The sequence below is a fragment of the Aptenodytes patagonicus genome, chromosome 29, assembly GCF_965638725.1.
Source record: "Aptenodytes patagonicus chromosome 29, bAptPat1.pri.cur, whole genome shotgun sequence".
NCBI classification, from domain to species: domain Eukaryota; kingdom Metazoa; phylum Chordata; class Aves; order Sphenisciformes; family Spheniscidae; genus Aptenodytes; species Aptenodytes patagonicus.
The window spans coordinates 1,880,936-1,896,762 of record NC_134977.1 but is presented as its reverse complement, the minus strand read 5'-3'; the positions used below and the strand labels follow the sequence as shown (position 1 = coordinate 1,896,762).

At 57.2% G+C, this 15,827-nt stretch overlaps 1 pseudogene; it reads right to left on the bottom strand.

The window, feature by feature from the left end:
- Positions 1-2,620: 2,620 nt before the first annotated feature.
- LOC143171653 (polyunsaturated fatty acid lipoxygenase ALOX15B-like) lies at positions 2,621-12,044 on the bottom strand (annotated as a pseudogene).
- Between the last annotated feature and the right edge of the window lie 3,783 nt (positions 12,045-15,827).

Sequence of the window (15,827 nt, the reverse complement as noted above, 5' to 3'; positions counted from 1 at the left end):
GTGGACTTCTTCTACACCATGCCGCCTTTGGACAACCCCCTTGTCTACAGCCTGAGGCACAGGGAGGTGAGGGAGGCCCTGGGGGAAGGGCAGCCCTGGTCAGCACTCAGCGCTCACTGTGTTACTAGAGCCCAGTGAGGAAACGGTCCCTCTGGGAAGTGCTGAGGGTAAAGCGTGGGAAGGCACATTCCCTGCAGCAGCTATCCCTCAAGGAGACTTCAGCGCCAGGAGGTCTGCGATTCAGCCCACGCTGAGGTCAATGCTAAGGCTGGCCACGTGCAGTTTGCCTCCATGGTCTGTCCAGTGCCGTTGGAGAACGTTCCTTGGCTGGCATATCACCTTGGGGAGAGGAACCATCCCGCAAGCCCAACTCCTGCCGAGCGCCTGCCTCTGCCTCCTATTGCAGCACACCCCTGGAGGAGCTGTATATGTCTGCGGTGGGGACATCTGTCCATGAGAGCGTGTCAGCAGAGGATCCCCTGCCATCCCATGGTGCTCTGGGAAGCAGAGTCTCCAGAGGCAGGGCTTCATTTAGGCTTGCCTGGAGAGCTTGAGCTCAAACATCTCTCCAAGCTCCTTGTGCCAGTATCCTCCCTCTCTCCAGGCCTGCCCTCGTGATGCAGCTCAGGATGTCATTCTCCAGCCTGATGAGCCAAAATAGGCCAGGCCCAAGTCTCCTCCCTCCTCTGGCCAGGCCCAGCCTTGGGAACCAGTTGGTCGCAAGAAGCAGCTGTAATGAGAGGGAAGAAGTTTAGGCAAGAGGTGGTGGGGAGGCATGGCCCTAGTTCTGGCTGCATAGATTGCAGATGGAGATCCCAGTGGAGATGCTGATGCCACTGCAGACGTAGACCAATTTGGAGATGCAGGTACCATTGCAGCTACCCCTGCAGATGCAGGTAGCAATGCTGATTCTGATGCACATACCATTCCTGATAATTATGCAGATGCGGACGCCAAAGCCAATACCAGTGCAGATGCAGATGCTGTTGCAGATGCAGATACTGCTGCAGCTGCAGACGCCATTTCTGATGCAGATACTGCTGCAGCTGCACATACGACTGTAGAAACCACAGCAGAGGCCATTGCTGATGCAAAGTCAGGTGCAGACACAATAGGAGAGGCAGATGCCATTGCAGCTGCAGGTACCAATGAAGATGCAGAGGCCACTGCAGACACCCATAGCATTACAAATGCCATTGCAGATGCAGATGCCTTTGCAGCTGCATCTGCCTTTGCAGATGGCATTGCAGATGCAGCTGCCGTTGCAGATAGCCTTGACAATGCCTTTTCAGCTACAGCCACAGACAGCAATACCGTGAGGAAGATCCCGATTCAATTGCAGATGCAACGGCAGATACAAGGGCAGATACAGACACGATAAACCTGCCATTACAGATACAAGTACAGCCACAGGCACCATTACACATGCAATTGCAGGTGCGCTCATAGATACAGGCAGAATTACACATACAATTACAGCCACAAGACCAGCCACAGACACGAGTGCACATTCCATTACACCTATAGATACAGACACAGACACCGATCTCGTTCCTGAGAGGGGAACCATTACAGAGAGAGGTGCCATTACACATACAGGTAGTGATGGACACACCACTGAAGGTACAGGGAGTACCTGCATCTGAACTGGGGGTCTGCCATGGCTTCAGCATCTTCAAGAGCAGCTCTAAAGGCAATTGCATCTGAAATTGTACTTGCATCTGCAAGGCCATCTGCAGTGGTATCTGCATCTGCAATGCCATCTCCAGTGGCATCAATGCCCGAATCTTCAACGGCATCTCCATCCCCAATGGTGTCTGTAACGGTACTTGCATCTGCAATGGCATCTTCATCTGAAGTGCTGTCTGACGTGGCATCTGCATCTCCAGTGGCCCTTGCAGTGGCGTCTGCATCTTCAATGGCATCTCCATCAGCAACTGCACCTGAAATTGTATGTCTGAAATTGTCCCCCTCCGGGGCTGGGGGCAGCGTATGAATGACAGCTGGGGACGTCCCAGAGGGTGGCACCTGCCTGGGCCCTGTGTCTCCCACAGGAGTTCAGAGCTGGGCCAGGAGCCCTGTGCGGGGGGGACGGTGTGTTTTGGGGGCTTATCTCCTGGCACAGTGGGGTTTTGCCTGGCATGCTGAAATACCGGGTTAGAGCTGCCCACTGCTGTCACAACTTCTCCCAGCCTCAGCCCACCGGTGCGCCCCAAACCTCCACCGGGCCCGTGGGCACAGGCCCTTGCAGGCTGGGGCAGGGCATGTTTGTTATTTTAATGGCATGTCACGTGATTTTTGGCATCACGGCGTGCGAGCATCAGCCAAGCAAGGGCTGCCGTCTGTGGAAAGCTGCCCGGGAGTGACAGGCTTCATCAAAGCCAACCCGTCCTCTCCCCCACGGCCCCACCCTTGAACCCACCTCCCCTAAACGCATTTGTTCCCCGTGTGCTCCTGCAAGCATGGCCTGGCTTACATTGGGCAACTGTGCTTTTTAAAATGCTTTTGGGGGGGTCCCATTCTGTTCCCTTCTCTGCGCTGAGGCTGCACCCTCGTGGGAGAGCTAACAGGGGCTGTGTGCTCCTCCCCACCTGCGTCATCATCCTGCAGACCACGCACGTCACCTCTGCCAGCAGGACTTGGGTGGTGGAGAAATGCCAGGCAGCGTGTGAACGTTGCCCATCTCCACCAAGAAAAGCCCTCGGAAGTTCATCCCAACTGCTACACTATCGGAGCATGAAAAGAAACACCTGCTGCTGTGGTGCAGGGCTCTACCTTGCATGAGCTGCTGCGGTTGCAAATACTTTTTGCATTTTTGCCGGCAGCTCCCTCCCTCGGCATTCTTGGGGTGATCTGGGGTTATTTTGCTGCGGCAGTGAGGCAAAGCCAGGCTCTGGAGCTGAGTGTGGTGGGACCCGAGGAAGGGCGTCTTGATGGTTTGAAGGGCTTTGCATCGAGCCCTGTCCCCAGTGGTTGCTTTCAAGATGGAGGCACTGCAGCCCTTGTTGTCATGTCCCTGAGACCCCCAGGTCTGTCCTTGTCCCAGGGGGGCGTCAGTGCTGCTTTCTGCGTGGGACCATGTCCGTGATTCCTGCAGGGACCCGTCTGTCCTGGCTCCCCCACCAAAGGGCTCCTTCCCCTGGGGAAGGGGACAGGGGAGTCCCCCCTGCCATTGCCTGCCCCGCTGGCGGTGACACGGCCCTGGGGATGGCTTGGTTGCCCTTCGGGGCTCGCCGGCTCTGATCTGGGGCTCAGGGGTGCTTTTGCAGCTCTTGGGTGCCGTTTCCCGGTGCCCCCTGTGCTCCCCCCCACCTCCCAGGCAGGCACGGAGCGGTTCCAGAGAACTGGCTTGTAATGGAAAAAAAACAAGAGGAAAGGTCCCATCAAAACTACTATATTATGTTGCTATGGGCTCATCACTGCCATGGGTGATGTCACCGCCCAGGGTGGTGCCACCATCCATGGGGTCATTGATGCCTGATGGGATGTTACTGCCCAGGGGGCTGCTAATGTCCATGGGGACCTCCGTTCCTTGGGGGATGGCACTGCCCTGAGGTGCTCCCGCAGGCGGTGGTCGTGCTGGAGAGGCTGAGCTGTGTGATCTGCCTGGCGACGTGGTGGCAGCCGCGGAGGGAGGGCGGCAGCACTGGGGCGGCTGGGACCACTGCTCTGCCTGATGGTTGCAGGTCAGGATGAGCTACTGTTGGCCCTGGGGGGTGCTGGGGGCTTCCGAGGCTGGGGGGGTGGGACACCCACAGGGCAGTACCTGGTGGAGAAGCGCCGCCGTGGCCGAGCGCGAAGGTGGCCGGCAGAGGCAGGTCGGCGTTTCTCCCCTCCATGCAGATGACGTGGGGGTCAAAGCAGCTGCCGCACGGAGCCACCTGCAGACCTGCGTGGGAGAGCTGGTGACCTCCACTCCTTCCCCAGAGAGTGTCCCCAGGCTGCAGGGATTGGGGTCGGTCCCTACCTCGGAGGTAGAAGGTTTTGGGGAGGATGAATGGCTGAAGCAGCTGGGGGGGCGGGGGCAATGTGGTGGGAGCCACAGGGCTGGCAGCGCCATGGTCCATTCTGTCTGTTGGATGCTAAGGACTCGGTGGGGCTGCCAGCTCTGGCCGCTTCCATTTGAGGGTCTCCCAGAAAGGAAGGTGCGGGCTCCCCGTGTTCCACCCCATCCCCAACAGCCTCCCCAGCTCCTCATGAGGAGGGAAAGGGTTGCTTTCCTCCAAAACAGAGGCATTTCACATCCTAGAGAAGGGAAAAAACACCCCCAAAAAAGCCCAACCACAATTGTTTTTGTAAGAATGATCCAAAAGGAAGCAGGAGGTACAGAGCATAACAGCCCTTTCAGGAGGAAGAGCTTCAGGGAGAGTTTTCTGCCCAAAAAGCACCAGAGCCCCTGGGAAGAAAACCGCTCATGACTGCAGCCTCTGAAGACCCTTTCTCCCCTCCTCCGTTCGTACTCGGGGGTTTACACCGAAGCCTTGAACATCCTGGGGAGCTACCAGGTACGGACTTTCCCCCAACATACACAATGCTCTTTGGGTAGTTACCTTAGAAGAGTCTGGGGCTGCTACCTGGGAATTCTCCTGTCTCCAGAAGAAACCAAAATGCTCCCGGAGATGCCTGAGGGGAGTTCCAGGGAGCTACAGGGCATGGACCTGCCTCCAACATCGACAAAACTCTTCAGGTAACCGCCTAGGAGTCATAGGCAGCTCCTACACTGGACTTCAGCCATCTCCAGGGAAGGACAAAACACTCCCAAGCTGCCTGGGAGGAGTCCCAGCAAGGGACAGAGCATGGACATGCCTCCAACATACACAAAACTCCTCGGGTGTCTTCCCTGGAGTAGTCTCGGGTGCTACCTGCAAAATTCAGCTGTCTCCAGGGGAGGCCAGAACATTCCTAAACTGCCTGGGAGGAGTCCGAAGGAGCTGTGGAGCATGGTCCTTCTCCCAACACGGATAAAACGCCTTGGGTAGCTGCCTTGCAGGGGTCTAGGGCTGCTCCCCAGGGCTTCACCTGTCTCCAGAGGAGGCCAACACACCCCTGGAGATGCCTGGGAGAATTCCCACGGAGCTACCGGGCGTGGACTTTCCCCCAACACACACACTGCTGTCCCAGTAGTTACGTCAGAAGAGTTGGGGGCCGCTGCCAGGGAATTCCCCAGTCTCCAGAAGAAACCAAAATGCTTCTGGAGATGCCTGGGAGGAGTTCTGGGAACACTGAGGGGCACTGGGGAGACTGGAGAGCACGGGGGACACTGGGAGCACTGGGGAGTGCTGGGGGGCACTGGGGAGAGTGAGGGGCACTGGGAGCGCTGGGGAGAGTGGGGAGCACTGAGGGGCAATGGGGGGACTGAGGAGCACTGGGGAGCCGCGAGGGGCACTGGGAGCACTGGGGAGAGTGGGGTACACTGAGGGGTACTGGGAGCACTGGGGAGCAGTGGGGGGCACTGGGAGCAGGGGGGAAACTGGGGAACACTGGGGGCACTGGGGGCACTGGGAGCACCGGGAAGACTGGGGAGCACTGAGGGGCAGTGGGAGCACTGGGCACCCCATCATGTCTCCCAGTTGCCCCCCCAACTCCCTCTCTGGGTGGGGGGCTCTGGGGAGGTGTTGGGGGGGTCCTCAGGTTTTCAGCCCCCCCCCCATCAGAGAGGGTTTGATTGACAGCTGGCATTTATTGAGGGGCTGGGGGTGAGAAGCAGGGCAGGGGGTGCTGGGTGCTGGGGGGCTGGTGGGTGCTGGGGGCATCCAGGTGCTGGGTGGTGGGTGTGCTGGGTGCGCAGGTGATGGGTGCTGGGGGTGGCCAGGTGTGGGGTTCTGGGGGTGCGGGGGCACTCGGAGATGCTGTTCTCGGTCTCCAGGGGGTTCATGTAGTTGTATCTCAGCTTGGCCCAGTGGTTCCTCTCCTCGATGCGGTCCCAGATCTCCTCCAGCTGCCCTTGGAAGGCCCTGATGAGCCAGTGGGGTTCCACCTCCGTGAACCGCTCCTCCAGGTACTGTCCCGGGAGTATCTGGGAGACAGGGATGGGGACCCATCAGGTTCAAGCACTTGACTGAGGTGTCTCAAGCCATCTGGGGGTCTCTGGCCCCGTGGTAGCTGTAGAGCGATGGTGCCCACCACCCTGGGCTTGGGGATACCCAAGGTGGTGATGTGCACCCATGCCCTTGTGGGGCATCTCCTGGGATTCCTCAGCCCCACAGAGCCACCGTTTTGGGGAGGGCATGGTGATGGTGGGGCCAGACTCACCACGTCACTGAGGCATGAGCTGAGGAGGATGAGGGCCACCAGGATGTTGGCGGTGGTGTCCACCTCAGGGACGGTGGTGAGGAAGTGTTGGAGGAAGGCCTTCCCTTCTCTGCAGGTGGTGGGTGGCGCATGGAGGACGGGGCGTTGGGGAGGAAGGTGCCCAGGTCATACTGCAGGGTGAGAGGCCACTGTCAGCAGAGGACACCCCTCTGGAATGGGGATGGGTTAGATGGGGACGTTCTCCTGAGGTGGGGGACATCCCTCTGGCATGGGGACAGGTGGGATGGGGACATTCTCATGCGGTGGGCTGGGGACATCCCTCTGGCATGGAGGGGGGAATGGATGGGGACATACTTCTGGCATGGAGCTTCTCCTGAGCTGGGGTGGGGATGTCCCTCCAGGATGGATGGGGACATCCCTCAAGCACGAAGAGAGGTGGGAACACGGACACCTCCCCTGGCTCAGGATGGGGACATCCCTCCTGCGCACAGAGGGGAACATCTCTCCAGCGTGGGACGGGGACAGTTGGGGACATCTTTTGGGTGCAGAGGGGTCAGAGGTCCCCTGTCCCACCTGCCCATTGTTGACGGCTGCGTGCTGTGCCAAGCAGGTGAACACCGCCATGGTGAGGAACTTGCTGAGCTCCGCCACCATCCGCAGTGAGGAGGGGATACCTGGGGTTGGGTGGGGGGACAGCAAAGAGCATCAGGGACCTGTCCTTGTCCCCCCACCACCCCTGGGGACACCCCATGGGACCCATGGGTGCGGGGATGCAGTACCCGAGGAGGTCCTGCCCAAGAAGCCATTGGTGAAGATGTCCATCACCCAAGCCTGCAGCTCAGCATCCCCGCTCACCGCTGCATCCTCCCCATAGTAGAAAGCCGGAGACGAAGCTACCATGGGGTGAGGTGACCATGAGGTCATGGAGCACCCATGGGACCACCACCAGCTGCCACCTAATCCCTTGTCCCATCTCTTGATGGCTTCCCAGAGGCTCATTGCGTCATCCCAGTAGCTGGGGAGGTGCGCCACGCCGCGGTGCCACGTGTCATCAGGGAGGCAGAGGGAGGTGTAGGTGGCCTTCTCCAAACCCTGCTGGATGATCAGCAGCATCCCCTCACAGGTAACCCCCGAGCCCTGGTGGGGAGGGGTCACCCATGGGTGCTCAGGGCAGAAGGTGCCTTTCCCCCCCTCCAACCCCCGGCTGCCCCATGGCTCCTCGGTGCTCCCAGTATATGCCACTGTCCCCAGTGCTCCCCAGCCCCCTCGCCCCATGCTCTCTAGTGTCCCCCAGGGCCCTCTGTGCTCCCCAGTGTCCCCCAGTGCTCCCAGTATAACCCAGTGGTCCCGAGTGCTTCCAGGACACGAGTACTCCAAGTACTCCCCCCAGTGCCCCCAGTATGCCCCCCTAAGTGTTCCCATTAACCCCCCAGCCCCCCCAATTAGAATCATAGAATCATAGAATCATTGAGGTTGGAAAAGACCTCTAAGATCATCAAGTCCAACCGTCGACCCAACACCACCACCCACTAAACCGTGTCCCTAAGTGCCTCATCTACTTGTCTTTTAAATACCTCCAGGGATGGGGACTCAACCACTTCCCTGGGCAGCCTGTTCCAATGTTTAACCACTCTTTCAGTAAAGAAATTTTTCCTCACATCCAATCTAAGCGGATGTCTGCTGGAAATCCAACACGGCAGAGAGGAAGCAGTCTAGGAGGTTCCTGGAGTGTGTGGAAGACAACTTCCTGACACAGCTGGTAAGTGGGCCTACCAGGGGAGGTGCCTCGCTCGACCTGCTGTTTACAAACAGAGAAGGACTGGTGGGAGATGTGGTGGTCGGAGGCCGTCTTGGGCTTAGCGACCATGAAATGGTGGAATTCTCGATTCTTGGTGAAGTAAGGAGGGGGGGCGGCAAAACCGCAACCATGGACTTCCGGAGGGCAGACTTTGGCCTGTTCAGGATGTTGGTTGAGAGAGTCCCTTGAGAGACGGTCCTGAAGGGCAAAGCTCATGCCTTGTGAGTGCCCTCAAGATGAACCGCTCCATAATCTTCCCCGGCACCGAGGTCAGGTTGACAGGCCTGTAGTTCCCCGGATCCTCCTTCCGGCCCTGTCCAGGTCCCTCTGCAGAGCCTTCCTACCCTCGAGCAGATCAACACTCCCACCCAACTTGGTGTCGTCTGCAAACTTACTGAGGCTGCACTCAATCCCCTCATCCAGATCATCGATAAAGATATTGAACAAGACCGGCCCCAGTACTGAGCCCTGGGGAACACCGCTCGTGACCGGCCGCCAACTGGATGTAACTCCATTCATCACAACTCTCTGGGCCCGGCCGTCCAGCCAGTTTTTGACTCAGCGCATAGTACACCTGTCTAAGCCGTGAGCCGCCAGCTTCTCTAGGAGAATGCTGTGGGAGACGGTGTCAAAGGCCTTACTGAAGTCCAGGTAGACCACATCCACAGCCTTTCCCTCATCCACTAGGCGGGTCACCTGGTCATAGAAGGAGATCAGGTTGGTCAAGCAGGACCTGCCTCTCATGAATCCGTGCTGGCTAGGCCGGATCCCCTGGTTGTCCCGCTCATGCCTTGTGAGCGCCCTCAAGATGAACTGCTCCATAATCTTCTCCGGCACTGAGGCCAGGCTGACAGGCCTGTAGTACCCCGGATCCTCCTTCCGGCCCTTCTTGTAGATGGGCGTCACATTGGCAAGCCTCCAGTCGTCCGGGACCTCCCCCGTTAACCAGGACTGCTGATAAATGATGGAGAGTGGCTTGGCGAGCACCTCCGCCAGCTCCCTCAGCACCCTCGGGTGGATCCCATCCGGCCCCATAGACTTGTGAGCATCCAGGTGGCGTAGCAGGTCATTGACTGCTTCCTCTTGGATTACGGGGGGTTCATCCTGCTCGCCATCCCTGTCTTCCAGCTCGGGGGGTCGAGTACCCTGAGGATAACTGGTCTGCCTGTTAAAGACTGAGGCAAAGAAGGCATTGAGTACCTCAGCCTTTTCCTCATCCTCAGTGACAATGTTCCCCCCCGCATCCAATAAAGGATGGAGATTTTCCTTGGCTCTCTTCTTGTCATTAATATATTTGTAAAAACTTTTTTTGTTGTCTTCTCATTCAATCCATGTCAAGTCAATTCATGCTTGCTAGTGCCCCCAGTGCCTCCCCAGTATTCCCAGTATACACCTCTGTCCCCAGTGCTCCCCAGCCCTCCGTCCCTCCATGTTCTCTAGTGTCCCCCAGGGCCTTCTGTGCTCCCCCAGTGTCCCCCAGCACTCCCAGTACATCCCAGTGCTCCCAGTAGACCCGAGTGCTCACCTTGTCGATGACGCCACCAGGGTTGATGAGGACGCTCTGGGCCAACGTGTTGAAGTGCAAGTTGGGGACGAGGAGCTGGTGGTGGAAACCAGGAGGTTGGAGACGACTGGGGACCTCCTAAGGAGCTGGGGTGGGTGTATGGGGGGGGGCACTGCGGTCAGATGCGGGGGGCACTGGGTGGTGCTGAGGTGGGACCTTACCTTGAAGAGGGGGTGACAGGTGGGCAGTTGGCATAGGGTGGCGATGGCGAAGACCTCCCCAAAGAGGTGGGTCCTCAAGGGGTGGGTGAGGAGCTGGTGGCTGTAGAAGTCGGCGTTGCGCCAGGTCTTGGCCAACAGCCAGTCCCACTTGGCATTGCTTTGTAAGAAGATGGGGCTGGTGGGTCCCGGTGTTTGGCTGAGCTGTGGGACGCAAACCACGTGGTGGGACCATCTCCTCTCCACCACCACGGTGGGGTTGTCCACTGGTTTGGGGTGGGACGTCCCTTCCTGGATGGCGATGGGACGTAGGAGCCCGTCGGCACCCTGGTGCAGCAGGCAGAGCAGGGTGGCGACGTGCTGCCAGCACCTGTGGATGGTGCTGGCCGCAATGCCTTCCAGCACCTCATAGTCCAACGATGAAGATCTGACCCTCTTGCATCTCCTTGCCCAGGTTGGTGCCACCACCCAAAGAACCGGCCACCATCTCCAGCGTCACCAGGAATTTGGCCGGCAGCATCACGCAGTGCTGAATGGTGTTGGGGTTGTTGCCATTGAAGAACTGGTAACTGAAGAAGTCATCTTCTCGCCAGTGCCTGGCCGCGTACTCGGGGACTGAGGGGGTGGCTGGACATCAGCGCTGAACTGCCCACCCTCCATGTCAAGCCAGGGACTTCCTGGGAAGCCCTGGGTGGCGGGGGAAGACGCACAAGGCACCCACCAATCTCCCTGCCCCGCGTCCAGGAGAAAATGCTGCACATCTCATCCAGGCTCTTCCAGAAGGTGGGTCTCAAGAGGAACCCTGCCAGAAGGTGGAAGGCCCCTCTACGGGACAGAGGTGGACCTCAGCAACCACCATTCCTTCCCTGGCCCCCCCCCACCAGCCTCCCAGGACAGGGTGGCACTGGCGATGCTCCTCACTCCCATCATCCAGGTCCTCCCCAACCTTGGGGTATTGCTTACTGGAAGATGAGGACACCGGTGAAGTTGGTGGCCCTCACGCAGGAGAACTGAACATTGGAGTCCAGCTCGAGGATGGAGCCCACATTGAGGCAACGGGGCCAGCCCTTGGTGAAGCTCTTCCACCTGCGGGTGGGACAGGGGGACATACGCCAGCGTCACTGCTGGCCAGGCCACCCTGGCCATGGTGGGCCTCTATCCTTATGTCCCTGCTCTCACTGGTAAGCCTCCTGCCGTGCCTTCAGCTCCTGCTGCCGATGCTCCTTGAGGATCTCCAGCTCATCATCCACCAGCTTTTTCCCTGGAAAGGAGGAGAGAGGAGTCAAGGTCGGACCCCTGGCTAGCAGAGGAGGGTGGGGGTGGGATGAGTCCTACCCGAGCTCTCCCGGACCTCCACCGTGGTAACCCCCTCCAGCCACTGGTAGCAGGGGAAGCGGTAGAGGGTGCCGTCAGGGCCCATCACGCGGATGTCCCTGCAGAACCAGGCATCCTCCAAGAAGAGCCGCCACTTGTGCAGGCGGATGAGGACAATGCGACCCAAGTCCTGCTCGCAGCGCATGGTCATGTCCTTCTCCTGGTGGGGGGTGGGCGGGAAATGGCTTGGGGTGGGAGGGCAGCTGCCCTGGCATGGCACTGGGGGATACGGGCATTCCCCACCAGTGGAGTGGGGCTTCAGGGCATCCCCCAAAGATCCTCTTCCTCCATCCCCCCAGGACCCCTTTCCACCATCCCCCAGGACCCCTCCTCCATCATCCCCGCAAGATCCTTTTCCTACATCCCCCCCCCCAAGACCACTTCCCACCATCCCCCCAGGATCCTTTTCCTCCACCCCACACCCCCCAAGACCACTTTCTTTCATCCCCCCCAAAGATCCTTTTCCTCCATCCCCCGCACCCCCACCCACTCGCTCCATCCCCCAGGATCCTTCCCTCCATGTCCCCAGGACCCCTTTCCTCTATTTCCCCCCCCACCAAACCCTTTTCCTCCATCCCCCCCCAAGAACACTTTCCTCCATCCCCCCATGAGCCCTTCCTTCATCCCCCCAGGACCACTTCCCACCATCCCCCCAAACCTTGGTGAAGACCCATCCCTTTTCTTACCCTCTCCAGTAAAACCCATGCCGGGACCCCCGGCATGCCCATGCCTCCACTCGTGTCCCCATCCCTGCGCTCACCGTCCCCGGCAGGAACCAGTAGTTGATGGTTGTCCGGCGCCTCTCACCACGGCTGCCCACCAAGGTGATGGAGATGGAGTTGTTGGTCCCACCTTTGAGGATGTCACCCGTTGCCACCTTCACCTTGTAGACGGCCATGGCGAGCTGCACAAGGACACGCCGCGACATTCAAGAGCTGCCTTTAAAAAGCGACCACCTGTAGGGGTGAGGGTTTTGGGGGTGGAAACCTGCCATCTTGGGTGGTTTGCATGCTGCAAGCCCCGTGGCCGTTGCACAAGCCGGGTGGCCAGTCCTTCCTTCTCAAGGGGAGGTTATCAGATGACCGTTATTGGCCGGCGACCAGCATATCGAATCTCAATGGATGTGGCCATGGAGACATTACCCAAGCGATGGCCCCGGGGGTGGCCATGGGCCCAAGGGAGGGGGCGTTTGCCATGGTCCAGGAGCTCCTCCTGCCTCCCCAGGGTCTCTTCCATCTGCTGCTGTGTCCCTGCCCGCGCTGCTCCCGCACTTCACTGGCTGCTCAAGGCATGCTGTGGAGCAGTGGTTGTGGGGCAGGCAGGGCCTTCCCAAAGGAAGGTCGTGGAGCAACTAATACTGGTGTCACAGTTTAACCTCAGTCGGCAACTGAGCACCACACAGCCACTCGCTCCCTCACCCCCCCGCGGTGGGATGGGGGACAGAATTGGAAGAGTAGAAGTGAGAAAAACCCGGGGGGGTTGAGATAAAAACAGTTTATTAATTGAAATAAAATGATAATATACAAAGCAAGTGATGCACAATGCAAGTGCTCACCACCCGCCGACCGATGCCCAGCCAGTCCCTGAGCAGCGGCCCCCCCGGCCAGCTTTCCCCCAGTTTATATACTGAGCATGACGTCATATGGTATGGAATGTCCCTTTGGCCAGTTTGGGTCAGCTGTCCTGGCTGTGCCCCCTCCCAGCTTCTTGTGCACCTCCAGCCTTCTCAGTCGGTAGAGCATGGGAAGCTGAAAAGTCCTTGGCTAGTGTAAGCACTACTTAGCAACAACTGAAACATCGGTGTGTTATCAACATTGTTCTCATCCTAAATCCAAAGCACAGCACTGTACCAGCTACTAGGAAGGAAATTAACTCTATCCCCGCCAAAACCAGGACAATATCCACCCCTTATTCTATACCATCTATGTCATGCCCAGGTCCCACACTTTCCAATACATTCCCATTAATCACCACCCCTTTTCCTGTTTTTGATATATATACACACACACAGATATCATTCCCTTAGTCTATGGGCCATCCCTCTAAAATGTTCGTTGAGTTCATTTAGTCCATGACTTTGGGCTCCATCTGTCATCATAATCTTCCAGGGCAGGAAAGATGGGGATGGTATGTGGTGTTGGATTGTTTCATGGTGAAGTCAGTTCTGGTTCCATCATCACTGTGCTTTGCTCGGTTTCATCAAAGTTCATTCTTCATTAATCTGGGTGATTCTTATTGTAATATCATTGGTATGGCATATAATATTATGTAGCACTTAACATCAGATAATTCAGATCATTGGCTATTCTCACCCAAAATCAAATCCCCTTGAGGTACACATCGGACTTCCCCATCCTCCCGCATCACCCACCAAGTGCACCCAGGTCCTTGAGCAAAAGCAATCCCACGGATGGGTTTGCCTCTGCCCGAGGCAGGAATAACCCAAACTGTCTTCCCCAGCATATTTTTTATGTGCACTACAGGGACTTTATTCCCATCTACAGTACGTAAAAGTTCTGACTGGGCAGGGCCTGCTCGATTGGCAGATCCCCGAGTGTTGACTAACCAGGTGGCCTTTGCTAAATGTGTGTCCCAATGTTTGAATGTCCCGCCACCCATCGCTTTCAGCGTAGTCTTTAACAGTCCATTGTATCCTTCGATTTTCCCAGAGGCTGGTGCATGACAGGGGATGTGATACACCCACTCAATGCCGTGCTCTTTGGCCCAGGTGTCTATGAGGTTGTTTCGGAAATGAGTCCCGTTGTCTGACTCAATTCTTTCTGGGGTGCCATGTCGCCATAGCACTTGCTTTTCAAGGCCCAGGATAGTGTTCCGGGCAGTGGCATGGGGCACGGGATATGTTTCCAGCCATCCGGTGGTTGCCTCCACCATTGTAAGCACGTGGCACTTGCTTTGGCAGGTTTGTGGGAGTGTGATATAATCGATCTGCCAGGCCTCCCCATATTTGTATTTCGGCCATCGTCCTCCATAGCAGAGGGGCTTTAACCGCTTGGCTTCCTGATCGCAGCGCATGTTTCACATTCATGGATGACCTGCGCAATAATGTCCATGGTCAAGTCCACCCCTCGATCACGAGCCCATCTGCATGTTGCATCTCTTCCTTGATGACCTAGGGTGTCATGGGCCCACCGAGCTAGAAATAATTCACCCTTACGTTGCCAGTCCAGATCCACCTGAGCCACTTCAATCTTAGCAGCCTGATCCCCCTGCTGGTTGTTTTGATGTTCTTCGGTGGCCCGACTCTTGGGTACGCGAGCATCTACGTGACGGACTTTTACAACCAGGTTCTCCACCTGGGCAGCAGTATCTTGCCACAATGCGGCAGCCCAGATGGGTTTGCCTCTGCGCTGCCAGTTGCTCTGCTTCCATTGCTGCAACCACCCCCACAGGGCATTTGCCACCATCCATGGGTCAGTATAGAGAGAGAGCATATTTTTTACATCTTGTCCTGCCCGGGCTGGCCCAAGGGCTACTGCATGAACTATCTCCTGTTTAGTTTGTTCAAAGGCTTGTCATTGCTCAGGGCCCCATTTGAAACCGTTCTTCTTCTGGGTCACTTGATAGAGAGGGTTTACGATCAGACTGTAATTTGGAATATGCATTCTCCAAAAACCCACGACGCCTAAGAAAGCTTCTGTTTCCTTTTTGCTAGTCGGTGGAGACATGGCTGTTATTTTGTTGATCACATCCATTGGGATGTGACAATGTCCGTCTTGCCATTTTATTCCTAAAAACTGGATCTCCTGTGCAGGTCCCTTGACCTTACTTTGTTTTATGGCCAAACCGGCCTTCAGCAGGATTTGGACTATTTTCTTCCCTTTTTCAAAAACTTCTCCTGCTGTGTTGCCCCACATGATGTCATCAATGTATTGCAGGTGTTCCGGAGCCTCACCCTGTTCCAGTGCAGTCTGGATCAGTCCATGGCAAATGGTGGGGCTGTGTTTCCATCCCTGGGGCAGTTGGTTCCAGGTGTACTGGACGCCCCTCCAAGTGAAAGCAAACTGTGGCCTGCGCTCTGCTGCCAAAGGGATTGAGAAAAACGCATTAGCGCTATCAGTTGTGGCATACCACTTGGCTGCCTTTGACTCCAGTTCGTATTGAAGTTCTAGCATGTCCGGCACGGCAGCACTCAGCGGCGGCTTGACTTCGCTCAGGCCACGATAGTCTACTGTTAGTCTCCACTCTCCATTAGACTTCCGCACTGGCCATATGGGACTGTTAAAGGGTGAGCGAGTCTTGCTGATCTCTCCTTGGCTCTCCAGTTGACGAAATCAGCTTATGGATGGGAATCAGGGAGTCTTGGTTGGTGCAATGTTGCCGCCGGTGCACCGTGGTGGTAGCGATTGGCACCTGTTGGTCTTGTGACTTTCAGCAGCCCCACAACAGAAGGGTCCTCCGAGAGACCAGGCAAGGTAGACGGCTGTTTCATTTCTTCCATCTCCAAGGCAGCTATACCAAAAGCCCACCGGTACCCTTTTGGGTCCTTGAAATACCCTCTCCTGAGGTAGTCTATGCAATGATGCACAGAGCCTCTGGGCCAGTCACAATGGGGTGCTTTTGCCACCCATTCCCAGTTAGACTCACTTCAGCTTCCAATGCAGTTAGCTGTTGTGATCTCCCCATCACTCCAGAAATATAGACGGGTTCTGCCCCTTTATAG